The sequence below is a fragment of the Pristiophorus japonicus genome, chromosome 12 (assembly GCF_044704955.1).
Source record: "Pristiophorus japonicus isolate sPriJap1 chromosome 12, sPriJap1.hap1, whole genome shotgun sequence".
Lineage (NCBI taxonomy): Eukaryota > Metazoa > Chordata > Chondrichthyes > Pristiophoridae > Pristiophorus > Pristiophorus japonicus.
In genome coordinates this window covers 140,226,909-140,253,921 of record NC_091988.1, presented here as the reverse complement: position 1 = coordinate 140,253,921, position 27,013 = coordinate 140,226,909, and the positions used below count along the sequence as shown (strand labels likewise).

At 45.0% G+C, this 27,013-nt stretch overlaps 1 protein-coding gene across 1 annotated transcript in view; it reads right to left on the bottom strand.

Annotated features, from left to right (window-relative positions):
- helz2a (helicase with zinc finger 2a) overlaps positions 1–26,508 on the bottom strand; it is a 223,040-nt gene extending 196,532 nt beyond the window's left edge. Inside the window, exon 1 of the mRNA XM_070895983.1 lies at positions 26,437–26,508. The gene's annotated coding sequence lies outside the window, so the exon portion shown is untranslated. The remainder of the gene's footprint in view (positions 1–26,436) is intronic.
- Between the last annotated feature and the right edge of the window lie 505 nt (positions 26,509–27,013).

Here is a 27,013-nt window from a genome sequence, read left to right as displayed (position 1 = left end):
CCAGTGGGAACCTGTTCAACCTTCGTCATCTCCAGGCCAGGTTCAAGACCACTACGACCTCTGTCATCGAGCTACAGTACATGTATGACGCCTGCGACTGCGAACATACAGAGGCTGAACTCCAAGTCATAGTCAACGTATTTACTGGGGCGTACGAAAGCATGGGCCTTACGCTAAACATCCGTAAGACAAAGGTCCTCCACCATCCTGTCCCCGCCGCACAGCACTGCCCCCCAAAATCCATGGCGCGGCCCTGGACAAAGTGAACCATTTCCCATACCTCGGGAGCCTCCTATCAATAAGAGGAGACATTGACGATGAGATTCAACTCCAGTGCGCCAGTGCAGCCTTCGGCTCCTGAGGAAAAGAGTGTTTGAAGACCAGGCTCTCAAATCTGCCACCAAGCTCATGGTCTACGGGGCTTTCGTAATACCCGCCCTCCTGTATGGCTCAGAGACATGGACCATGCACAGTAGGCACCTCAAGTCACTGGAGAAATACCGCCAACGATGTCTCCGCAAGATCCTGCAAATCCCCTGGGAGGACAGATGCACCAACGTTAGCGTCCTCGACCAGGCCAACATCCCCAGCATTGAAGCACTGACCACACTTGATTAGTTCCGCTAGGCCAGCCACACTGTTCGCATGCCAGACACGAGACTCCCAAAGCAAGCGCTCTACTCTGAACTCCTTTATGGCAAATGAGCCAAAGGTGGGCAGAGAAAACGTTACAAGGACACCCTCAAAGCCTCCCTGATAAAGTGCAACATCCCCACTGACACCTGGGAGCCCCTGGCCAAAGACCGCCCTAAGTGAAGGAAGTGCATCCGGGTGGGCGCTGAGCACCTCGAGTCTCAACGCCGAGAGCGTGCAGAAAACAAGTGCAGGCAGCGGATAGAGCTTGCGGCAAACCAGTCCCACCCACCCTTTCCCTCAACGACTGTCTGTCCCACCTGTGACAGGGACTGTGGTTCTCATATTGGACTGTTCAGCCACCTAAGGACTCATTTTTAGAGTAGAAGCAAGTCTTCCTCGATTCCGAGGGACTGTCTATGATGATGATGATGACAGTAGTGCCTGGTCTGTCAGTGGCAGTTAACTGTCACACTTGTAAGTGTTTTTCTTGAATAGGTGCTAATCTCTGGGAGCAGGGGAGTCATCACTTGTAACTTGGGTGAGGCTCCTACAGTATAACAGTTCTGCAGAGCTGTGCAGAGCAGGATTAAACAAAGTGCACTTAAACAGAGAGTTTTATTTGGGAATTTGGAAAGAGTGGGAATTCAGAGAGGGGGAAGGAAATGCTGCTTTTTGCCTACACTACTTAGCACTTTTTGTTGCAGGTAGATATTTAATTTAATATCCCATAACTTAATCTCGATCAATTAAATAGTTAAGAAACTAAACTATAAACTAAGTTGCTTAAATACAAATTTAATTACATTTAATTAAATAGAACAAGGTCATATAGGGATGGCAGTGCAGGTGGGAGTTTATGGAGAGCATTGTGATCCCGGACAACCACATTTGCAGTAAGTGCCTGCATCTTGAGGAACTTCAGTTCAGAGTTGTTAAGCTGGAGTCTTAATTGCATCAGGGAGGGGGGAGAGTTACCTGGACACTTTGTTCCAGGAGGCAGTTACACTCCTTAGGTTAGGTAGTGGTGCAAGTCTGGTTAGTGGTCAGTGATAGGAGGGTGTGACTGCAACACAGGCAGGTAAGGGGACCCCAGGTGCAGTGCTGGAGGAGCCTTGGCATTTGTCCTTATCCAACAGGTATGATGTTCTTGCTGCCTGTGTGGATGAGGGAAAAGCCTGTAGAATGGATGAACAGCAGACCGTGGCACCATGGTGCAAGAGGCCTTCCATGTGGGAGGAGTGAAAGGGAATGTAGTTGTGGTAGGGGACAGTATAGCCAGAGGGATAGGTACTATTCTTTGCAGCCATGACTGGGAGTTCTGAAGGATGTGTTGCCTGCCCGGTGCCAGGGTTAAAGACTTCTCCTCGCGACTGGAGAAGAACTTGAAGTTGGAAGGAGAGGATCCAATTGCTGTGGTCCACGTAAGAACCAACGACATAGGGTGGGAGGATTCAGGAAAGAGTAAATTTTAAAGCAACAAGAGAAATGTCAAGGCTCCAGAGCAGAGCAGAGTTTTGGGTAAAAATAAGCAGAGTGAGTCAGGAAGGGTCAGAGAGAGGACCAAAGGTAATAGGGCATCAGTAACTAAGGTGACATCAGTAAAAAATTGAAAAAAGTCAAAGCAAAAGGCACTATATCTGAATGCATGAAGCATTCACAACAAAATAGATGAATTAATAGCACAGATAGAAATTAATAGGTTTGATCTAATAACCATTACAGAGACATGGTTGCAAAGTGACCAAGGTTGGGAACAAAATATTCCAGGATACTTAACCTTTAGAAGAGATAGACATATTGGAGAAGGAGGAGGGGTAGCCCCGATAATAAAGGATAGGATAAAGACAGTAGAAAGAAAAGGGGAAAAATTCTGTTGCGCCCCATCTGGGCTCAGTAACATCCGGGAGGCAGGACATTTTGCGCCAGGCCCACCCCGCATGCTAAATTCAGGTTATCAACCCCAAAATAACGTGCTCCACTTCCTTCTGGGGTGGTAGTGAGCCAGATAGGTCTGGAATGGGGCGCAGCGCTACGCACTGGGCCGCGTAGCACTGCCGCATTGGAGGGGCTTTTCCCTTAATTAAAGGGAAGGGCCAAAACTACAAACTCTGCAGTGATGAAAGGGGCTTCAGTGGCCCACCGGGGAGTGGGGGTGCTGTGCCAACAGCCTGGCACTCAAGCAGTGTGCCGGGCTGACCAATCATACCACAGACCCTGCGTCAAAGCGCCAACGGGGCGCTTGACAACATGGGTTAAAAAACCATTCCAAAGGCCCACAACTGCCCTTTAACTTGTGCCCCGCGAGCTGCCGGCCACCCTGTATGCAACCGCTGAATCTGTTGCTGGCATCGTCCTGTGCAGCTTCAGGAGGCAATACCTAATTTAGGTTCCAAGGAGCTAACGGGGCACTGCGCAGTGATGTCGTCATCACCGCAGCGCAGCGGGGCACTATGTGTTACCGCCACCGCTAATCTCCCGCGGAATTTAGCGGGAGTCGTTAGCAGAGCTGCGCCTGGGCAAAAAGTTGTTTGCGCTCTATGAGCGCCGCCAAAGGTCTAGCGAGAAGGAGGAACGGAAAGAAATTAGTATTAGTAAAAAAATAGTATTGGAGAAATTAATGTGAGTGAAAGCCGACAAATCCCCTGGACCTGATGGCCTACATCCTAGGGTTTTGAAAAAGGTGGCTATAGAGATAGTGGATGCATCGGTTGTCATCTTCCAAAATTCCACAGATTCTAGAACGGTTCTCGCAGATTGGAAGGTAGCAAACTTAACCCCATTATTTAAGAAAGGAGGGAGAGAGAAAATGGGGAACTACAGATAAATTAGCCTGACATCAATAGTAGGGAAAATGCTAGAATCTATTATTAAGGACCTGGTAACAGGGCACTTAGAAAATAATAATAGGATTGGAGTCAATATGGATTTATGAAAGGGAAATCATGTTTGACGAATCTTTGAGCTTTTTGAGGTTGTAAATCGCAGAATAGATAAAGGGGAGCTTTAGTGGATGTGGTGTATTGGGATTGACAGAAGGCATTCGATAAGGTGCCACAAAAGAGTTATTAAACAAAGTTAAGGCTCATGGGATTGGGGTAATGTACTAGCATGGATTGAGGATTTGTTAACAGACAGAAAACAGAGAGTAGGAAAAAATGGATCATTCGCGATTTGGCAGGCTGTAACGAGTGGGGTGCTGCAAGGATCAGTGCTGGGGCCCCAGTTATTCACAATTTCTATCAATGATTTGGACGAGGGAGCCAAAAATAATCTATTCAAGTTTGTTGATGATACAAAGCTAGGTGGGAATGTAAGTTGTGAGCAGGATGCAAAGTGTGTTCAAGGGGATATAGACAGGCTAAGTGAGTGAGCAAGAACATGGCAAATAGAATATAATGTGGAGAAATGTGAAGTTATCCACTTTAGTAGGAAAAATAGAAAAGTAGAGTATTTTTTAAATGGTGAGAGTTTGGGAAATGTTGGTGTTCAGAGGGACCTGGGTGTCCTTGTACACGAATCACTGAAAGTTAACATGCAGGTACAGCAAGCAATTAAACAAGCAAATGGGCTGTTGGCCTTTATTACAAGAGGATTTGAGTATAAGGGTAAGATGTTTTACTGAAATTATATAGGCCCTGGTGAGACCACACCTGGAGTATTGTGTGCAGTTTTGGTCTCCTTACCTAAGGAAGGATATACTTGCCATAGATGGAGTGCAACGAAGGTTCACCAGACTAATTCCTGGGATGGGAGGATTATCCTAATGAGAGATTGAGTAGACTAGGCCTATACTCTCTAGAGTTTAGAAAAATGACAGGTGATCGCATTGAAACATACTAAATTCGTACGGAGCTTGACAGGGTAGATGCAGGGAGGATGTTTCCCCTGACTAGGGAGTCTAGAACCAGGGGTCACAGTCTCAGAGTAAGGGGTCGGCCATTTAGGACTGAGATGAGATGAAATTTCTTCACTCAGAGGGTGGTGAATCTTTGGAATTCTCTACCCCAGAGGGCTGTGGAAGCTCAGTCGTTTATATTCAAGACAAAGATCAATAGATTTTGGATATTAAGGGAATCAAGGGATATGGGGATAGTGCATGAAAATGGGGTTGAAGTAGAAGATCAACCATGATCTTATTGAATGGCGGAGCAGGCTCGAGGGGCTGAATGGCTTACTCCTGCTCCTATTTCTTATGTTCTTATAGATGCGAGTCCTTTTCTTTAAAGTGCTGATTTTTGAAAGATTATGGATGAGGTGGTTTGTACCCGCAGCGCACACACCAAATTTTCCAATAAGTGTACATCCCCCTAATTTATATAGGCTGCAGGCCTATGGAAATTTTGTCCGGAAAGCATGGCCTACAGCATATGTAACTCCTAAAAAGATCTTACTTCAATCATTAGCTCATAGATTATCCAAAACTGTAACAAGAATATTTTCGAGCACTGTTCAGCTTCAGTGCAACCAAATTTTATTACCCTAAATGCAATGTTTCTTTACACCTCGGTGACAATGCATGACTGATGTGGTCTACAATGTAATCTAGTTCTGCTACATATTCATGTCTGCCCTACCTCCCACCCCACCACCAGGAATAAGTGAGTGCTGATTACATTACATGGAAAGATTATGGGGGGACTACATTATGCGGAACACAATTAAGGATACAAGGGATAAACACTTCTAAAGGTATGTTGCTGCTGTGAAGGATATTGTAAGGCTGTCTTGCTCGTTTCGCTTTGTTGCATTAAACGTCGAATTACACACACACTCAGTTGTAGTAAATACAGACATTCAGATATTCATACTAAACAAACCCAGTATTAAAGTTACTGAGATACTTCACAAAGGCAGCTCTCTGCTTGCTCCGATTTCCGTGGCTGCTTCTGAGGCCCATACCATCAAGATTCCAGTGTCAAATTCTCATCATTATATCAAAAAAAGCCTTTGAACTCTCATTTCTTTGCAGAGTACATTTAGACAATTAACATGCAGACGATGTAGAATTGTTCTGAAATCACGGCTAACTGCTTTCTGAATTACGAAATACAAACCAAATCGTTTAACATAGACGATGTCATCAGATCATTATTTACATAGTAACAAGGTACACTCAAATACAGATGTCATGAATTACTATACACAACTCAGATGATCAGCAGAGGAGTTTCTTTGATTCCATGCATAGATTATTATTCGCATAGTAACAAGTTACACTCAAATACTCAACATGGTACCATATCGTCTGGCAGCCTGTTTTAATCCAATCAATCTTCCAACTTGTAACCCTTTTGATCTCCAGACCGCGGCCAAAGCAAAGCGTTTCAGAAATGCAGGCTTGTGCTCCCACAAAGGACACTGAGCATTCATGGTGAGCATTCAAAGTATTGTAAGAGTGTGAGGGGGAGGTAGCTTTATGTGCAATACATACTTAATACACAGAAAAAAAGACTTGCATTTATATTGCGCTTTTCATGATCTCAGGATGTCCCAAAGCGCTTTACAGTTAATGAAATACTTTAAGTGTAGTCACTGTTGTAATGTAGGAAATATAAGGTGGTGCTGGGTATCAATTTGAGTCCGAGAGCAGGAGAGTCGGCAACTGAGTCAAGAGGTCGGCGACTGAGTCAGGAGGTCGGCGAGTCGGTAGGCCCTGTGAGGTCGGTGGCCCGGAGGTCGGCGAGTCGGTAGGCCCTGAGGTCAGCGAGTCAGGAGTTCGGAGGCCAGGAGTTCGGAGGCCTCTGAGGTCGGTGAGGTGAGTTGGTAAATAACTCTCTTTTCTCGATTTCTTTTTAAGTAGGTCGAGAGTTCGGAGGTCAAGAGGTCGGGAGCCCACAGAGGTCAGTGAGTTCGGGAGGCCACAGAGATCAGTGAGGTGAGTTGGTAAGTAGCTCTCTTTTCACTATTTCTTTTTAAATAGATTTTAAACTAGATAAGGCTAACTAGAGGGATGGCAGTGCAATTCAATCCCATGGAGTTAGGGTTATGGGTTAGGTGTTAGGGTTAGGTGTGGGAAGTCCTTGACACTTCGCGCATACTAAACAACCATGTGTGCAGGTGTCTCTAGCTTCAACTGCTCGAGTTCCGCGTTTTGGAGCTGAAGCAGCGGGTGGAGTCAATACGGTGCATCCGCGAGGCTGAGAGCTACATGGATAGCACCGCAACTTAAAGGCATGCAGGTAGAGGGGAAGTGGGTGACCACCAGACATAGTAAGTGTGCTAGGCAGGTAGTGCAGGAATCCCCCCATGAGTCCATCCCGCTTTCAAACCGATATTCACTTCTGAGTATCGGTAAGGACGATGGTGCCTCTGGGGAGTGCAGCCAGAGCCAATTCCAAGGCACCACGGGTGGCTCAGCTGCACAGGGGTGAGGGACGAAGAACAAAAGAGCCCTAGTGATAGGGGATTCTATAGTTAGGGGAACAGACAGGTGTTTCTGTGGCCGAGGACGTGACTCCCGAATGATTTTGTGCCTCCCAGGGTCGAGGATGTCACAAAGCGGACGCAGGGCATCCTGGGGGGCGGGGGGGGGGGGCGGTGGAGGGTAAACAGCTAGAGGTCATGGTCCATATCGGGACCAACGACATAGGTAAAATGAGGTATGAGATCCTACAGGAAGAATTCAGGGAGCTAGAAAGAAAATTAAAGGGTAGAACCTCAAAGGTAGAAATCTCCGGGTTACTACCAGTGCTACATGCTAATGAGTATAAGAATAGGATAGAGAGGATGAACACGTGGCTGGAAAGTTGGTGTAGGAGGGAGGGCTTTAAATTCTTGAGCCATTGGGACCGCTTCTGGGGGAGATGGGACCTGTACAAACTGGACAGGTTGTACCTCAACAGTGCCGGGACCAATAACCTCGCGGGGAGTTTAGCTAGTGCTGTTGGGAAGAGTTTAAACTAGCTTGGCAGAGGGATGGGAACCCGAGATCGAATTCAAAAGGGAAGGAAGTAAAGCAGAAATTGGATAGCAAGAATCTAGAAAGCGAATCTGCAAGACAGAGGAAACAGGGCTTAATATGTCGTAAGCAAGGAGATCTTCCTGTGCTGAATGGTATATACTTTAATGCAAGGAGTATAGCGAATAAGGCGGATGAGCTAAGAGCACAGGTAGACACTTGGGAGTATGACATTATAGCCATTACAGAAACATGGCTGAAAGAGGGGCAGGTTTGCCAGATCAATATTCCTGGCTATGTTAGAGGGATCATCAAATGAGGCCATATGGATCGAATTGAAAAATAAAAAAGGGGCGATCACACTATTGGGTGTGTATTATAGACCCCCAAATAGTGGGAGGGAGATAGAGGAGCAAATATGTAGGCAAATTGCTGTGAAGTCCAAAAACCATAAGGTAGTAATAGTAGGGGATTTTAACTATCCAAATATTGATTGGGACAAATTTAGTGTGAAGGGTATAGAGGGTGCGGAATTCTTGAAATGCATTCAAGAGAATTTTTTTTAGTCAGTATGCAGCAAGCCCAACATGATAGGGGGCGGTCTTGGATTTAGTTTTGGAGAATGAAGCTGGGCAGGTTGAAGGGGTATTAGTGGGGGAGCACTTGGGTGCCAGTGACCATAATTCAGTCAGATTCAAGTTGGTTATGGATAAGGACAAGAATAGGCCTGGAATAAAAGTTCTGAATTGGGGAAAAGTTAATTTTGCTAAGTTAAGGAGTGATTTGGCCATAGTGGACTGGAAACAGCTACTTGTGAGTAAATCAGTGTCGGAACAGTGGGAGGCATTCAAGGAGGAGATCCGGCAGGCTCAGGCCACACATGTGCCCTTAAAGAAAAAGGCTGGAAAAAATAATTCTAGAGCCCCCTGGATGTCTAGGGACTTACAGGGGAGGATTCAGAAAAAAAGGGACGCTTATGTCATATACCAACGGCTAAATACTTTAGAATCTTTAGAGAAATATAGAAAGTTAAGAGGCAAAATTAAAAAGGATATTAGGAATGCTAAGAGGGAGCACAAGAAATTCTTGGTCAGTAAAATGAAGGAAAACCCTAAGATATTCTATAAATATATTAAGAGTAAGAGGGTAATTAAAGAAAGGGTAGGGCCTATTAGAGACCATGAGTGTAATCTTTGTGTGGAGGCGGAAGATGTTGGGAGGGTTCTTAACGAATACTTTGCATCTGTTTTCACAAAGGAAAGGGATAATGCAGATACTACTATCGAGGAGGAGTGTGATATTCTGGATGAAATAAATATAATGAGGAAGTATTAAGGGGTTTAGCAGCTTTGAAAGTAGATAAGTCCCCAGGCCCAGATGAAATGCATCCCAGGCTGTTAAGCAAAGTAAAAGAGGAAATAACAGAGGCCTTGACCATCATTTTCCAGTCCTCTTTGGATCTGGGCATTGTGCCGGAGGATTGGAGAACTGCTAATGTAGTACCCTTGTTTAAGAAGGGAGAAAGGGATAGGCCGAGTAATTACAGGCCTATCAGCCTAACCTCAGTGGTGGGAAAATTATTGGAATAAATCCTGAAAGACAGGATAAATCTGCATTTGGAACGGCAAGGATTAATTAGGGACAGTCGGCTCGGATTTGTTAAGGGAATATCATGTTTGACTAACCTGATTGAATTTTTTGACGAGGTAACCAAGAGGGTCGATAAGAGTAGTGCATACGATATAGTATATATGGACTTTAGCAAGGCTTTTGATAAGGTCCCACATGGTAGACTGGTCATGAAGGTTAAAGCCCATGGGATACAGGGCAAAGTGGCAAGTTGGATCCAAAATTGGCTTGGAGGTAGGAAGCAAAGGGTAATGATTGATGGATGTTTTTGTGACTGGAAGGATGTTTCCAGTGGGGTTCCGCAGGGCTCAGTACTGGGTCCCTTGCTTTTTGTGGTATATATCAACGATTTAGATTTGAATTTAAGGAATATGATTAAGAAGTTTGCAGACGACACTAAAATTGGTTGTGTGGTTCATAATGAAGAGGAAAGTCATAGGCTGCAGGAGGATAGCAATCTACTGGGCAGAGCAGTGACAAATTGAATTTAATTCAGAGAAGTGTGAGATGATGCACTTTGGGAGGGCTAATAAGGAAAGAGTATACACATTAAGCGGTAGGCCACTTAATAGTGTAGATGAACAAAGGGACCTTGGAGTGCTTGTCCACAGAACTCTTTTTGGTTGGATAAGGAAATAAACATTAAATCAAATGCCCCCCAGTGCTTGTCCACAGATCCCTGAAAGTAGCAGGCCAGGTGGATAAGGTGATTAAGAAGGCATACGGAATGCTTGTCTTTTTTGGCCGAGGCATAGAATATAAGAGCAGGGAGGTTATGCTTAAATTGTCTAATACTTTGGTTAGGCCACAGCTGGAGTATTGTGTGCAGTTCTGGTCGCCATATCATAGGAAGGTTATGATTGCACTAGAGAGGGTGCAGAGGAGATTTACTAAGATGCTGCCTGGAATGGAGAATCTTAGTTATGAGGACAGATTGGATAGGCTGGGTTTGTTCTCATTGGAACAGAGGAGGTTAAGGAGACCTCATTGAGTATACAAAATATTGAGGAGCCTGGACATAGTGGATAGTAAGGGTCTATTTCCATTGGTGGAGGGGTCTATTATGAGGGGGCATAGTTTTAAGGTGGTTGGTGAAAGGTTTAGAGGGGATTTGAGGGGGGACTTCTTTACGCAGAAGGTTGTGGGGATCTGGAACTCGCTGCCTGGAAAAGTGATGGATGCAGAAACCCTCACCACTTTTAAGAGATGGTTGAATGGGCACTTAAAGTGCAGTAACCTAGAGCTGGTAATTGGGAATAGACTGTGTTACGTATGGAGAAAGAGTCAAACTGAACACAATGAGCTCAAAGTAAAGTGTGACCTTAGTATTTTATTGCAGGTCTCCAAAGTGCCTCTCCAACCTGTGAGGCCTCCTTAAATACCTGTGCTCCCAAGGGATTATGGGATCCTTGGGACTCCAGGGAATGAGCCCTCTGGTGGCTGTACAGAGTGTATACAAGTTTACATGTATAATAACACTTCCCCCCACTCCCTAAAAGTCAATAGTGTAACTATTTACAATGTGAGTCAATCTGGGGCCCTTCTTGCCCTGGTTGATTGTCTCGGTGTGAAAGCTGGTGTTGGTGAGTCAATTGTTGGGCCATCGCTGGACTGCTGGGCTGCTGTGCAGCTGGCCTTGCTGGGCTCCTGGTGTGGTGGGTCCTGCTGGGCTGCTGTGGATGATGGGTTCTGCTTCGTGGCTAACCGTAGTGCCGGTTGCCACTGGTGTGTATGTTGGGAGGTCAAAGAAGGTAGAATCCAAAGTGGCTTGCTCAGAATAGTCCATGAATCTGAGTTTGATTTGGTCCAAGTGTTTCCGGTGAATGAGTCCATTTGAAAGTTTGACCCGAAACACCCTGCTCCCCTCTTTGGCCACGACAGTGCCGGGAAGCCACTTGGGACCTTGCCCATAATTCAATACAAATACAGGATCATTGATTTCAATCTCGCATGACACATTCGCGCTATCATGGTATGTACTTTGTTGAAGCCTCCTGCTTTCTACCTGTTCATGCAGATCAGGGTGAACTAACGAGAGCCTTGTCTTAAGTGCTCTTTTCAAGAGCAGTTCAGCGGGTGAGATCCTCGTGAGCGAATGGGGTCTCGTGCGGTAGCTAAGCAGGACTTGGGATAGGCGAGTCTGCAGTGAGCCTTCCGTTATCCTCTACAAGTCCTGCTTGATGGTTTGCACTGCTCTCTCTGCCTGACCATTGGACGCTGGTTTAAATGGGGCAGATGTGACATGTTTGATCCCATTGCGGGTCATGAATTCTTTGAACTCAGCACTGGTAAAACATAGACCATTGTTGCTCACCAGGACATCGGGTAGGCCGTGTGGCAAACATAGCCCGCAGGCTTTCAGTAGTGGCAGCGGACGTGCTAGCCGACATTATATCACTTTCAATCCATTTGGAGTACGCATTTACAACCACAAGAAATATTTTACCCAAGAACGGGCCTGCATAGTCGAAATGTACTCCAGACCACCATTTGGAGGGCCAAGACCATAAACTTAGCGGCGCCTCCCTGAGTACATTGCCTAACTGCGAGCATGTATTACATCTGTGCACACAGGACTCTAAGTCCGCATCGATACCGGGGCACCATACGTGGGATCTGGCTATTGCTTTCATCATTACGATGCCTTGGTGCGTACTGTGGAGATCCCCGATGAAGGTGTCTCTGCCCTTCTTGGGAACCACTACACGATTTCCCCACAGAAGGCAGCCTGCCTGTAGAGACATTTCATCTTTGCGTCGCTGAAACGGCTTTATTTCTTCCTACATTTCCACTGGGACACTGGACCAGCTCCCGTGAAGCACAGAGTTTTTGACTAGGGACAATAAGGGGTCCTGTTTCGTCCAGGTTTTGATCTGCCGGGCAGTGATGGGTGATTGCTCACTCTCAAATGCTTCCATAACCATGGCTAAATCTGCGGGCTGTGCCATTTCCACCCCTGTGGTGGGCAATGGCAGCCTACTGAGAGCATCAGCGCAGTTTTCTGTGCCTGGCCTGTGGCGGATGGCGTAGTTGTATGCGTACAACGTGAGCGCCCATCTCTGAATGCGGGTCGATGCATTAGTATTTATCCCCTTACTTTCGGAAAACAGAGATATAAGTGGCTTATGGTCAGTTTCCAATTCGAATTTTAGCCCAAACAGATATTGATGCATTTTCTTTACCCCATAGACACAAGCTTACGCTTCTTTTTCAATCATGCTGTAGGCTCTCTCAGCCTTAGACAGACTCCTGGATGCATAAGCAACCGGTTGCAATTTCTCAAAATCATTAGCTTGTTGCAATACACACCCGACATCATATGACAATGCATCACACGTTAGTACCAAACGCTTACATGGATCATACAACACAATTTGTTTGAGCATAACAATTTTCTAGCTTTTACAAAGGTATTTTCTTGGCTTTTGCTCGATGCCCATTCATTCTCTTTACGCAGTAAGACATGCAGTGGTTCTAACAGTGTGCTGAGACCTGGTAAGAAGTTACCAAAGTAGTTCAGGTGTCCTAGAAACGACCGCAGCTCCATCACATGCCCTCGGTGCGTTCTCAATTGCCTGTCTTCAAATCGGTGGGCCTGATGCCGTCCGCCGTGATCCTCCTCCCCAAGAACTCCACTTCAGGCGCCAGGAAAACGCACTTCGAGCGTTTTAACCTGAGCCCCACGCAGTTGAGTCGAATAAGGACCTCCAGGTTCTGCAGATGCTCGACTGTGTCCCGACCTGTGACCAAGATGTCGTCCTGGAAGACCACGGTGCGCGGAACTGACTTCAGTGAACTTTCCATGTTTCTGTGGAATATCGCCGCCGCTGATCGGGCACCAAGACATTTGTGCATGTTGATGCAGGTGAGGCCCTTCAATAATTCCTCCAGTTCCTGCGTCATGTAGGCTGAAGTCAAATCCAGTTTTGTGAATGTCTTTGCTCCTGCCAGCATTGCAAAGAGGTTGTCGGCCTTTGGTAGTGGGTATTGGTCCTGCAGGGAGAAACGATTGATAGTTACTTTGTAATCGCCACAGATTCTGATGATGCCATCTCCCTTGAGGACAGGAACGATCGGGGTGGCCCACTCATTGAACTCGATCAGTGAAATGATGCCCTCTCTTTGCAGCCGGTCTAGCTCGATCTCTACCCTTTCTCTCATCATGTACGGTATTGCTCTTGCCTTGTGATGGATGGGTCGCATCCCCGGAATTAGGTGAATCTGCACTTTTGCTCCTTGGAATTTCCTGATGCCTGGTTCGAACAGCGAAGGGAACTTGTTTAAGACCTAGACACACGAAGTGTCGTCAGCGGGCGATAGCGTTCGGACGTTGTCCCAATTCCAGTGTATCTTTCCCAGCCAGCTCCTGCCGAGCAGCGTGGGACCATCGCCCGGTACCACCCAGAGTGGTAGCACTGCCGATTACAGGAATCAGTTCTTTTGTGTAAGTTCTTAGTTTTGTGCGAATGGAAGTTAAAACTGACCTTGAGGCCTTGCTGCACCACAATTTCTCGAAAGTCTTTTTGCCCATGATGTACTGGCTCATGCCCGTGTCCAGCTCCATTGACACGGGGAGTCCATTTAGTTCAACATTCAGCATTATCGGGGACAATTTGTGGTGAATGTGTGCACCCCATGTACCTCTGCCTCCTCAGTCTGATGCTCTGGTTCATCGTGATCCTCTGTGGATCTGTCCTCCTCTGCAACATGGTGGTTTGCAGGTTTAGCAGGATTTGCAGCTCGCCTGCACATACGTTGGAGGTGTCCCATTGTTCCACAGCCCTTGCAAATGTACCCTTTGAAGCGGCATGAATGGAAATGATGATCACCCCCACAGCACCAACAAGGTGTTAATGGCCTTGCATTCATCACCCTTGATGGTGGACTCTGAGACATCTGCGGATGTGCAGTTGCAGACATGTGTGACCTGCCCTGTACATTGCGATTTGAAAACAACATCACTTTGTTCAAAGTACTGGTAGCAGTACTTGCGTGCTGAGAGATTTGCTTAGTATTGTCACTGGTGGCAATGAATGCCTGGGCTATTGCTATGTCTTTACTCAAGGTGGGGGTTTCTACAGTCAAAAGTTTGCAAAGTATGGTTTCATGGCCAATGTCAAGTACGAAAAAGTCTCTGAGCATGTGCTCCAAATGTCCTTCAAAATAGCAATGTCCTGCAAGGCATCTTAGCTTGGCGACATAACTAGCCACTTCCTGGCCTTCAGACCTTTTGTAGGTGTAGAACCGATACCTCGCCATCAGAACGCTTTCCTTCAGGTTCAAATGCTCCTAGACCAGTGTACACAAATCATCGTATGATTTCTCCGTGGGTTTCGCTGGAGTAAGCAGATTTTTCATGAGGCCATATGTTGGTGCCCCACAAATGGTGAGGAGGATCGCCCTTCATTTGGCAGCGTTCTCTTCTCCATCCAGCTCGTTGGCTATGAAGTATTGGTCGAGTCGCTCCACAAAGGTTTCCCAATCATCTCCCTCTGAGAATTTCTCCAGGATGCCCACTGTCCTCTGCATCTTTGGGTTTATCTGTATGTCGTCACCAGTTGATACCTATGGAGAAGGAGTCAGACTGAACACTGTGAGCTCAAAGTGTGACCGTAGTCTTTTACTGCCAGTCTCCAGAGCACCTCTCCAACCTGTGAGACCTCCTTAAATACCTGTGCTTGCAAGGGATTACGGGATCCCTTGGGACTCCAGGGGATGAGCCCTCTGGTGGCTGTACAGAGTGTATACAAGTTTATATATATAACAGACTGGATGATCTTTTTTGGACAGCAGGGAATAGAATACGGCCAGGATGATCTCCTGCACTGGTGTCCATTGCCTGGATGGGCGAAGAGGAATTTTCCTGAATTTTTTCTCCCTAAATTGGCATGGGTTTTTATCTAATTTTTGCCTCTCCCAGGAGATCACATGGCTCCGGTTGGGGTGGAGGGTAAATGTTTTCAGTATAAGGGGTGTCGCAGTTGTGTGAGGCGGACTGGTTGGGCTGGGTGCTCTTTGCCTTTCCGTCATTGTTCATAGGTTTATATGTAACCTTTAGGGCTGCTGACCAAGGGCAGCTCTTTGTCGGCCACGATGGGTCGAAATGGCCTCCTTCTGTGCTGTAAATTTCGATGTTTCTATCTTAACCTGCCTGACATGTTGCGATCATTACATTTTTGGTACTGCAGCCAGGTCCATTGAATGGTGTATTCAACTTCTACACTGACAACCTCCTCCCATGTACCTTAAACATCTGGAAACTCAACATCTGTACATCCCAAAGTGGCCTCCCTTATCTGGCTATATACTCAAATAAGACTTAAATTGCCCCATCTGAATACACCCAGGAGTATTTCTGTAGTAACAGTCAACCATGTGCTAATTACACACCATCCAACTTCCATCCAATCTAAAAAGCCCGCAGTTTCACAGCCCAGTGGCTTGTGGGTACAGTGTGCTGTTTTTGCTGTTGCAGATGATACTAACCTTTATTTTAAAAAACTATCTGGCTCAGTCTACACTGGAATTTTGAGCATGGGCATCTGGCAAAACCACTGGTTGGCATTATGAGTTTGATGTTTGGGATGCCATTGTGGCTAAATGAGGAAGAGAAGGAGGAGCACCAGGCAAGAGTCCACGTACCTGTAGCTGCAGGGAGAAGAGGTAGGAGTGAAGCTCACAGGAGGTCTTATCCCAGTAGCGTGTACAGACTTTCCATCGGGATCACCCAGTTACCGCCCATTTGACCGCTGAGATTGAGTTTAACGCCCATTTTTGATTAAAAATGAAAACTAACGCCTAATTATCGCCGGCATAACTATCAGCATACAATTAACCCCGGGAATTAGCTGAACCGCCCGCCCATATTTTTTTAATAAAATCTGATGTCAACATTTGTGCCCCACCAGAAGACTATTTATAACGGAAACTAGCGCCCAAATACCGCCCAGATTATTGCTGAGCGCTACTTTCGGCATCTCACCCATATACTGCCCAAATGATCGCTCACCCAAAAAAACTCAAGAAAAGCTGCACTCACGTGATTTTAACTCAACAATATGGGCGCCATTTTGTAATTTGGAGGACTTTTCATAAAACGCTGCTTCAAGTTCATGGGAGCATTGAAGTAATTTGAGAGTGCTTTTAAGGTGGTTTTAAAATGTCTTAACAACCATCTAATCACATTGTGGTGAATTTTGAGTTTCTATTGTGTTTTTAGAGGATAATTTAATAATTTTGAAGATACAATAGGGCATTTATAGTAATGGGGCCTGTAATATCTCAGCCAGTATTGATGACTACTCACATGCTGCAGACGAGAGATGGGAGGTTTATTGAAGAGCATTATGTGCCCAATCAAAGAGGTGGCAGACTGTTGAGGAGGAGGAGACCTTACACCCAATGCACTTAGAGATAAGCGATCATACCTCGACTTGTCTGATAACATGTGCCTTAGGAGACTGCGCTTCCGAAAGGAGGTCATCAGTGAGAGCTGGCCATCCTCGACTGTAATTAGAAAGGACTAATTAGCAATCTTGTTGTGCGAGGCCCCTTGGGGAAGAGTGACCATAATATGGTAGAATTCTTTATTAAGATGGAGAGTGACACAGTTAATTCAGAGACTTGGGTCCTGAACTTAAGGAAAGGTAACTTCGATGGTATGAGACGTGAATTGGCTAGAATAGACTGGCAAATGATACTTAAAGGGTTGACGGTGGATAGGCAATGGCAAACATTTAAAGATCACATGGATGAACTTCAACAACTATACATCCCTGTCTGGGGTAAAAATAAAACGGGGAAGGTAGCTCAACCGTGGCTAACAAGGGAAATTAGGGATAGTATTAAATCCAAGGAAGAGGCATATAAATTGGCCAGAAAAGGCAGCAAACCTGAGGACTGGAAGAAATTTAGAATTCAGCAGAGGAGGACAAAGGGTTTAATTAGGAAGGGAAAAATAGAGTATGAGAGGAAGCTTGCTGGGAACATAAAAACTGACTGCAAAAGCTTCTATAGATATGTGAAGAGAAAAAGATTAGTGAAGACAAACTTAGGTCCCTTACAGTGAGAATCAATTGAATTTATAATGGGGAACAAAGAAATAGCAGACCAATTGAACAAATACTTTGGTTCTGTCTTCACTAAGGAAGACACAAATAACTTTCCGGAAGTACTAAGGGACCGAGGGTCTAGCGAGAAGGAGGAACTGAAGGAAATCGGTATTAGTCAGGAAATTGATGGGATTGAAGGCCGATAAATCCCCAGGGCCTGATAGTCTGCATCCCAGAGTACTTAAGGAAGTGGCCCTAGAAATAGTGGATCATTTTCCAACAGTCTATCGACTCTGGATCAGTTCCTATGGACTGGTGGGTAGCTGATGTAACACCACTTTTTAAAAAGGGAGAGAGAAAACAGGAAATTATAGACCGGTTAGCCTGACATCGGTAGTGGGGAAAATATTGGAATCAATTATTAAAGATGATATAGCAACGCATTTGGAAAGCAGTGACAGGATCGGTCCAAGTCAGCATGGATTTATGAAAGGGAAATCATGCTTGACAAATCTTCTGGAATTTTTTGAGGATGTAACTAGTAGAGTGGACAAGGGAGAACCAGTGGATGTGGTGTATTTGGACTTTCAAAAGGCTTTTGACAAGTTCCCACACAATAGATTGGTGTGCAAAATTAAAGCACATAGTATTGGCGCGAATGTATTGACGTCGATAGAGAACTGGTTGGCAGACAGGAAGCAGAGAGTCAAGATAAATGGGTCCTTTTCAGAATGGCAAGCAGTGACTAGTGGGGTGCCGCAGGGCTCAGTGCTGGGACCCCAGCTTTTTACAATATACATCAATGATTTAGATGAAGGAATTGAGTGTAATATCTCCAAGGTTGCAGATGACACTAAGCTTGGTGGCGATGTGAGCTGTGAGGAGGACACTAAGAGGCTGCAGGGTGACTTGGACAGGTTAGGTGAGTGGGAAAATGCATGGCAGATGCAGTATTATGTGGCTAAATATGAGGTTATCCACTTTGGTGGCAAAAACATGAAGGCAGAATATTATCTGAATGGTGGCAGATTAGGAAAAGGGGAGGTGCAACGAGACCTGGGTGTCATGGTACATCAGTCATTGAAGGTTGGCATGCAGGTGCAGCAGGCGGTGAAGAAGGCAAATGGCAATTTGGCCTTCATAGCTAGGGGATTTGAGTATAGGAGCAGGGAGGTCTTACTGCAGTTGTGCAGGCCTTGGTGAGGCCTCACCTGGAATATTGTGTTCAGTTTTTTTCTAATCTGAGGAAGGACGTTCTTGCTATTGAGGGAGTGCAGCGAAGGTTCACCAGACTGATTCCTGGGATGGCTGGACTGACATATGAGGAGAGACTGGATCAACTGGGCCTGTATTCACTGGAGTTTAGAAGAATGAGAGGGGATCTCATAGAAACATATTAAATTCTGATGGGATTGGACAGGTTCGATGCAGGAAGAATGTTCCTGATGTTGGGGAAGTCCAAAACCAGGGGTCACAGTCTAAGGATAAGGGGTAAGCCATTTAGGACCGAGATGAGGAGAAACTTCTTCACTCAGAGAATTGTGAACCTGTGGAATTCCTACCACAGAGAGTTGTTGATGCCAGTTCGTTAGATATATTCAAGAGGGAGTTAGATATGGCCCTTACAGCTAAAGGGATCAAGGGGTTTGGAGAGAAAGCAGGAAAGGGGTACTGAGGTGAATGATCAGTCATGATCTTATTGAATGGTGGTGCAGGCTCAAAGGGCCGAATGGCCTACTCCTGCACCTATTTTCTATGTGAGATATGCCAGCTAATTAAGGGAGATCTGCAGCCTACAAGCACCATCAGGACTGCACTGTCCATTGAGGTCATGGTTACTGCAGCACTATCCTTCTATGTATCGGGCGCCTTTCAGTCCTCAGCTGGCAACATTTGCGGTACCTCTCAGCATGCCACACATTGCTGCATTCGACTGGTGATTGAAGCCCTATACCCTCGCAGGATGGACTTTATAAGCTTCCCTATGACCAGGGAGGCACAGAGTGAGAGGGCTTTGGATTTTTCTAGAATAGCATACTTCCCCAAGGTGCAGGGAGCAATGTACGCATATCCCCTGAAAGCACCTTTTCAGGATGTAGAGGCGTTTCGGAACTGAAATGGATTCCACTCTCTGAATGTGCAATTTGTTGTCGACCACAAGCAAATAATCATGGCAAATTTTCCAAGGAGCATCCATGATGCGCACATGTTGCATGAGAGCACTGTCTCTGACCTGTTTAAGAGTCAGCCATAAGGTCGTGGTTGGATTCTGGGAATAAAGGATATGGCATTGCCAGCTGGCTCATGAACCCCCTGCGTAAGCCCCAGATAGAAGCTGAGAAGCGCTACAACGAAAGCCATATAGCCACATGTAGTATCGTCGAAAAGACAATGGGAGTGCTTAAGCAGCGCTTCAGATGCCTGGACCACTCAGGAGGCTTACAATACCACTCTGAGCAGGTCGCTGAGTTAATTGTGGTGTGCTGCATGTTCATAACTTAGCTATTAGGAGAGAACAAGAATTGCCAGGTGGGACAGCCGGTCCACCTCAGGAGAGAGGAGAGGTGGAAGAGGAGGACGAGGACCTTGGGGAGGACTATCAGGCTGGCGTTGAAATCATGGCCCCACCACACCCTAGACTGCAGGAAAAGCCCAGTGCTAGTTTTGCAGCTGCAAGACTGTTGTGTCAGCAGCTTATAAATGAACGCTTTGCGTGAAGTTACGTTGGTGACAGTTACAGTTGCATTATGGTACATTTCATCCTTGCCTGGCCTGTCATCGCCATATTTTGCAAACTTTGTATTGATGTTTAATGTTTCTGTTATTGGAAGACACTGCACAACAATGTTGAGTTAAATAAAAAACATTTAACGATTACAAAATTTTTCATTAATTTTTTTTAACAAATATATAAACACCCATCTACCTTCCACCCCCACAGTGAAAAATTTTTAAATAACAGTAACAGTATAATATATAACAGTATAACAATAACAAACTTTCAAAAACAAAACAAAAACCCACCCAACAGTCAACGAATTTATTAATAACAGTAATACAAAAAAATACAGTCTCTCATCGCCCGCCCCCCACCCCTACTTCCACGCCTCGCCTTGCCTTTACACCCCTGGTCTGAAACCCCCTCTCCCACTTACATCCCCCCCCCCTTCTACCCACACCAAGCCACCTTGTAGCAGGGCACCTCGAGCGCTGCTGCTTTGTGAGGGCTGATGGTGACAGAGTCACAGATGAGGCTGGAGAAGCTGGAAAGGACGTTTCCAAAGAAACATCCTCCGAGTCAGAAACAACTTCTTCCTCCTGACTCGCATCCATTGACAATGGCGGTACGGCACCTTAGGGTGCAGTGCCGTATTCCGACCACAGCCTGCCGTCTGGCATCCACCCAATCGGCTATTCTCTGCATTGCCGCAACCATCCGCGACATCTCCTCCGAGACTATCACAATCAGAGCGGCAACGTGTCCAGTTAACCCGCCCATTGCCTGGAGGAACTCTCGATCAATGTCAACGCTCGTCCGAGACAGTTGTACCATGTCCAGGTTGATTTCTGCCTGTCTGGGAGCAATCCAACCTCGCCGAACCAACCTCCGCGGGGTCGGTGCAGGCATTGAACCACTCGGGGTGCCCTGCTGCAAGGATCTTGGCTCCACTGCTTCCCCGGTGGACAAGGACGTGGCCACAGGAACATTGGAAGAACCTGCTGCAGGCTCTTCTTCCACCTCTTTACTGTCCTCGGTGGACAAGAGCACTTGCACAAGCAAAGGAGAGGCTCTTGCCTCATCGCCTCCAGATACACCCTAGGAAGGCTGGAGAGCCTGGGAAGGCTGGAGAGTCTGCGAAGCCTGGTGACCTAGAAAACATAAATGAGGTTAGTAGAAGAGAAGGGGAGGCCAGGGTGACATGAGAATGCTTACGATATGCAGGCATATGTACCAGGAACAACACTACTGCATAATTAACATCATGATTGTAATGCAATGCAGATTCTGTACTATGATCCCATCATTAATTACGTAACATAACATCAATCATATATTCTACTGAAATGGCATTAAATTACTTTAAATCACCAATGGTTTATACATTTTCACGTGGCACAAGAACAGGTTCAGCACCACCACAGGTAACTGAACAATAGTGGACCCCCATTAACACCAACAATCGCTCCTCGAAGTCGGTGAATTGCACAGATCTGCCGGTCCTCCTCCAGTCTGCCTCTGCCTGGTTTTTTGAGTTTCCTCTGCAAAGGTGACAAGAGCACGGCATAAGCTCATTGCCTAGGTACTATTACAGATATTAATAGATGCTATTACACAACACACACATAATCCACAATTAGTCATCGCCCTTGCTATTCATCGTTAATGTTATATGCTAATACGCTTTGTATGCAATTGAATGCATGGTTATATTTATGGTCTGAGAATAAATTCAATAAGATCGAGGTTAGGAACTAATGCGTGACACCAAGCTTACCAGCTTAATTACAATCCAGCAGATCTACATTTGAATTAATGAGTCATCGCATCATTACAATTTATAATTTTAATAAATTTAATACTTACTCTTCTGGAACTAACAAGGTATTTCCAGTGCTTCTGGCACTGGTTCGGCTCACGGACATCATATGCTGCCGATGAGACCACTTCGGCGATCTCCGCCCATATTCTTTGATAAACCCTGGGGGGTGGTTTCCCACGACCACCACGGCGCAATTGGGCCCAAGTTTCCACCTCGTAGAGGGCAGCATTTGCCTCCTCTGAAAAATGCTTGGCATGCCTTCTGTCACCCCTCCTCTCTCACCTCACCCAGATCACTCCCTTCACCCACCTCCTCTGCCTCTCCAACATCGCTCAACATGGCCTCCTCTACGATATTTTCAGTTATCCCCCTCAAAAAACAATTCTTCAATATTCAATCAATAAAACCAGCTTTCTAACCATACTCGACTCTCTCTCTTTTCTGCGCATGTGCAGATGACCCGACCACCGCAGGAAAAGTTTATCACCTAAAAAAAAACACGCATGCGCAGAACAGCCATTGCTATGGACACCGGCCTTGCACGACGGAATAAATCGCTAACACCCATTTTACATCGCTATGGCTAATGCCCAAATTTAAAAAAATCAAAACTAGCGGTTTTTAAAATGGGCGATATTCCAACGATCCCAAAAAATAATATTACTAATGCCAGAAATATCACACACTTTTGGCCAAAATAGATCCCAATGGAAAGTCTAGCCCCAAGACTTCATGCCTGCAGTTTAGTGATGAGCAGTGTATGAGGAGGCTTTGCTTGATCAAGGAGGTTGTCACAGAGTTAAGTCACCTGCTGCTTATCAACTACAACCAAGTGCTAGGTCATGCTCATCTTCCCTGTGGCTCTGAAGGTGACTGTAGCCCTACATTTTTACGCCTTGGGGTCATTTTAGGCTGCAGTAGGTGACATTAGCAACATTAGTCAGTCTGCTGTGCAAGCAGGTGATGGATGCACATTACGTCACAGTGGTTGAACAAATTCATCCACTTCCCTATGGAGGCAACAAAGCAGGAAGACACGACTCTGGGCTTTGCCAGGAATGCAGGCTCGCCCCAGATGTAAGGCATTATCAACTGTACACAAATAGTCCGGCAAGGTCCAACACCAACAGGAAAGGTTTCCACTTCTTGACATGCAGCTAGTGTGCCACAACATGAATGCATCATGCAGGTGTGTGCCACATATCCTGGGAGTTGCCACAACATTTTCATCCCGTGACAGTTCTCAATTCCTCTCTTTTTCGCCCAGACCAACAGGTCAGAGGCTGACTGCTTGGGGACAAGCACTATCCCCCAGCATGACACCTGTCTAGAACCTGTGCACAAACGCTGAGATGAGATAAAATCAGTGTTATTCCTCCATAGAGCAAACCATCAGCATCCTGAAACAATGCTTCCACTTCCTGGATAGGTCTGGAGGCATCAGCAGATCATGCTTGTCCTGAAGTTTTATGCCTGTGGTCATTTCAGGATGCAGTAGGTGACATTAGCAACATTAGTCACTCAGCTATGCATGCCCACATCAAGGACGTGACAGAAGCACCCATCACCAGAACCAACAACTTAATTTCCTTTTCTATAGAAACTATAAAGCTGGAAAACAGGACTGTGGGATTAGCTGGGTTTGCAGGCTTCCCTCAGATGCAGGGAATTATAACCTTGCGTGCTCCAACGCAAGACCCTGGTGCATATATGAACAGGAAGGTTTTCCACACTGAACCTGCAACTGGTGTGCGACATCATGCAGCACATTATGCAGGTCTATGTCAGGTCTCTTAGCAGCTGTCATGATGCCATCATACTGAGCCAGTCCTCATTTACCCTTCTCTTTCATCCAGACCATTGGGTCAAACGCTGGCTGCTTGGGACAAGAGGCATTCCCTGTACATGTGGCTCATGACACCCATCAAGAACCCATGCACAGTCGCCGAGATAGGACTCAATCAAGTTCATGCCTGTACTAGAGCCCTGATAAAGCAAATCATCTCATATCTGTTACTCCTCTAGGTGGCACTGTGATAGGCCTTTTAGGTATTAAATGTGCCACATTATTTTAAAATAGCAACTATTGTGTATGACAGAGTATATCACTAGCAAGGAGGTGGAGCACAACTGATAGGGAGAGGGTACAGGAAGGGAGCCATTAAAGGCTATAATATACTTGCCACCCCCCCCGCCCCGCTGGAAATGCAGCCCGCCACCATTACTTTCCCTGCCAGACCATGCCATGCTACCTAGCACTTCCCACCTAATAAAAGGGAAAGGACAGAGCAGAGCAAAGAAGAGAGCGAAAGAGAGAAAAGAGAGAAATAAAAACATAGGGACAGCTAAGAGAGTGACAATATTTTCTGATTTACCATGTGCAACACCACAAGAGATCGACTAATATATATTTATACAGAAAAAAAGTTTCACAGAAAGCATCAACTTCCTGTATGAATGAATGCATTTATACAGTAACTTTTATGACCTAAGAATGCTTCAGGTGCTTCATAACCAATGAAGTACCTCAACTTCAGTCTCTTTTGTAACATCAACGAGAAGATAACCAGCTAATCTGTTTTTCGTGATGCTTCTTGAGGGGTAAATATTGGCCAGGACACTGGGAGAACTCCCTGCTCTTCTTTGAAAAGTGCCATGCTATCTTGTGTGTGCACATTGGGGCCTCAGCCTGACTCAGAGGCAAGAATGCTTGCACTGAGCCAAGTTTGACACGTGTAACGATCACACTGACTTTTAATTGTCACACTTTGTTGATTGGCTCAAAGTAAAACAGCAGCAAATTAGAATTGAAGAAATCGGGAAGAAAGGAATCAAAAGCAACAAAATCAGCTACACAACTACCAGTAAAAACTATGAGTGATTATAAAAAAGCAACTAATCCTGAATGACCAGTTAGGAGAACCTACCAATAAAATGTTGAAAAACACACCTAACAGGCTGAAAGGAAACATTTTCTCCAATTGTCTGGCAAATTGCTACTGATGCATCCGAAGAAACTAAGCACATTGAATCATTCAAATCATTTCGAAAAAAAATTGGCCATCAGCTTTTCCTCAGTAATTGCAATTTCTAACGTCCAAAATAAAGCTTGCAGCCCAAAAAACATAAAAAATTCACATTTCATAATAACATGTTTAAATTCACGACAAAGTTATCTTTTGTATCTTTGAGTAGTTTCATTAATGTTTTTATTTGAAGGTCTCAGCAGTCAGCACCATTCAAAATCTTGGGTTTAGATTGATATTATTGCCCACAACTATGACTTTGTTTATCTAAAGTTGGGTTCTTTAGTCTCAGCATGTGCCATGTACATAACTTTCCAAGGTGCGACTGTAGCAATATTTCAGAACTGCTGGAAAAATCTTTCTTTAACCTTTAATTGCACCAGTTACTTTATGTGTGTGTGTATACATGCACATGCAAGAGAGAGAGCGACTGACTTCAAAATTATGGATAGTATTGATTACACACCTTGGGAAGCTTTTACTTCTCAAATTTCAAAATCTACAATTTATTTATTTCCAGTGAGATTCGATTTGTATCTTTGTGCATAAAGTATTTCAGTTTGTGTGTTTTTGAAAATGGTTTCAAAGAAACTAGATGATGACTTTCAATAGGTTATCAAGTAAACTTTTAAATAAAGGATAATAGCAGTGTTGCCTTCAGAGGGCTGAGATACATAAAGCGACAGATCGGCAGAAAGACTCACATTATTTACATTGACTGTTCAGAAAACAAATCATTGAATGCATAAAATTAATTTATACAGATGCAATGACTGAAATACTACTAAACTACTTTATCAATATTTGATCCAAAAAATGCTTACTCGAGCTAAATAATGGTTTCTGATGTAATTTCTGAGTGTTTGCTTGACTGCAAGAGTGGCCATTCACAGTGCACATTTGTTATATACCACACCCTTCCAAAAGATGCACAAATTGCTGATTAAAATTTAAAATAAATTTGATTAAAATAACCATGTATTTATTTATGCATTGTGGTAATTATTTATTGAAGAAAAAGAGCATTTACTTATTTTCCAGGAACTAATCACAAAATATTAACCTGATGCTGGCACAATGCCCCTGACATCACCATCTCTCACAGCAGGAGCAGAGTGCCTCCCCATGGGTTCCACTGACCTCTCTCATTGGCTGAGGTGCTTCAGATTGTAGATGCACCCGCCTGGGTAATGTGCACATTTTCATCTGATAGAATGAGTAAATTTGAAGGGTAGCAATTAAGTATATGTGATATGGCATGGAAGAGCTGAAAAGATCTGGCATAACTCTGTTAAAGTGAAGGAAAGTCTTTTAAAGTTGTGCATACAAGTAAGTGCTGTTAGGGAATGTGTGTAGACATACTGTGAGATCTCAAGTTAGTGTGCTCCTTAACCAGAGTGCACTGTGAAGGGTTAGTTGCACTACTGTTACTTTCAGAGGGTGAAGAGTGCACTGGTGCCCAAGGAAGAAAAGAGAGCATGGCCAGTCTGTTACCTTGTCGGACCTGGTTAAGTCATTGATCTTTTTGCTGTATTTTTCTGCAGTCCTGAGAGTTGTTACTCAGTGCTACTGCTAGTGCTACCTCCCTCCGCATGCCACAAGTTATATTTTTGGCAGGTTTCCTGCCAGATACCCAGCAGTTTGTGTTTCCTGACCTTAATTTCATGTAGGAGGGTTTGCAGGTTAGACCCAGTGAAATTATGGCGTCTTCTTCTCTGCTTCTGTTCTATGCCATGGTCCTTTATTTGATGGCCTCTGCCAGCTGCTCCTGTGTTGGGCACTCTTGAAAGGTGGCATAAAAAAAAGCATTTATGAGGCTAGCTGACAGACAAGTGAGTGAACCAAGCATTGTTCCTTACTTACCTGCTGCTCCCCCAGCATGCCGTTGCAATTTTCTGGTAGAACTGACTTTTTAAAGGCTGCACTCTAATTTCCATACACACCAACAGATTACTCCTGTTTTACACCAATTACTACTCCAATGGATATGCAAATGAGATGACACAGGAATTCTGGCATAAATACCTCTCCAGACCATTAGTACCCACATCCAGTTTTCCATTGTTGTAAAAGTGGTGCAACTCACTGCATGGAAATTTTACTACGTTAAAGGCGCTATATAAATAAAAGTTATTATTAATAATAAATTGGAGCACAAGACCCTACCTCCAATGGGTACATTTTACATATCTTACTGGATATCCTCAGCTTTCAAAATGGTAAAAGATAATA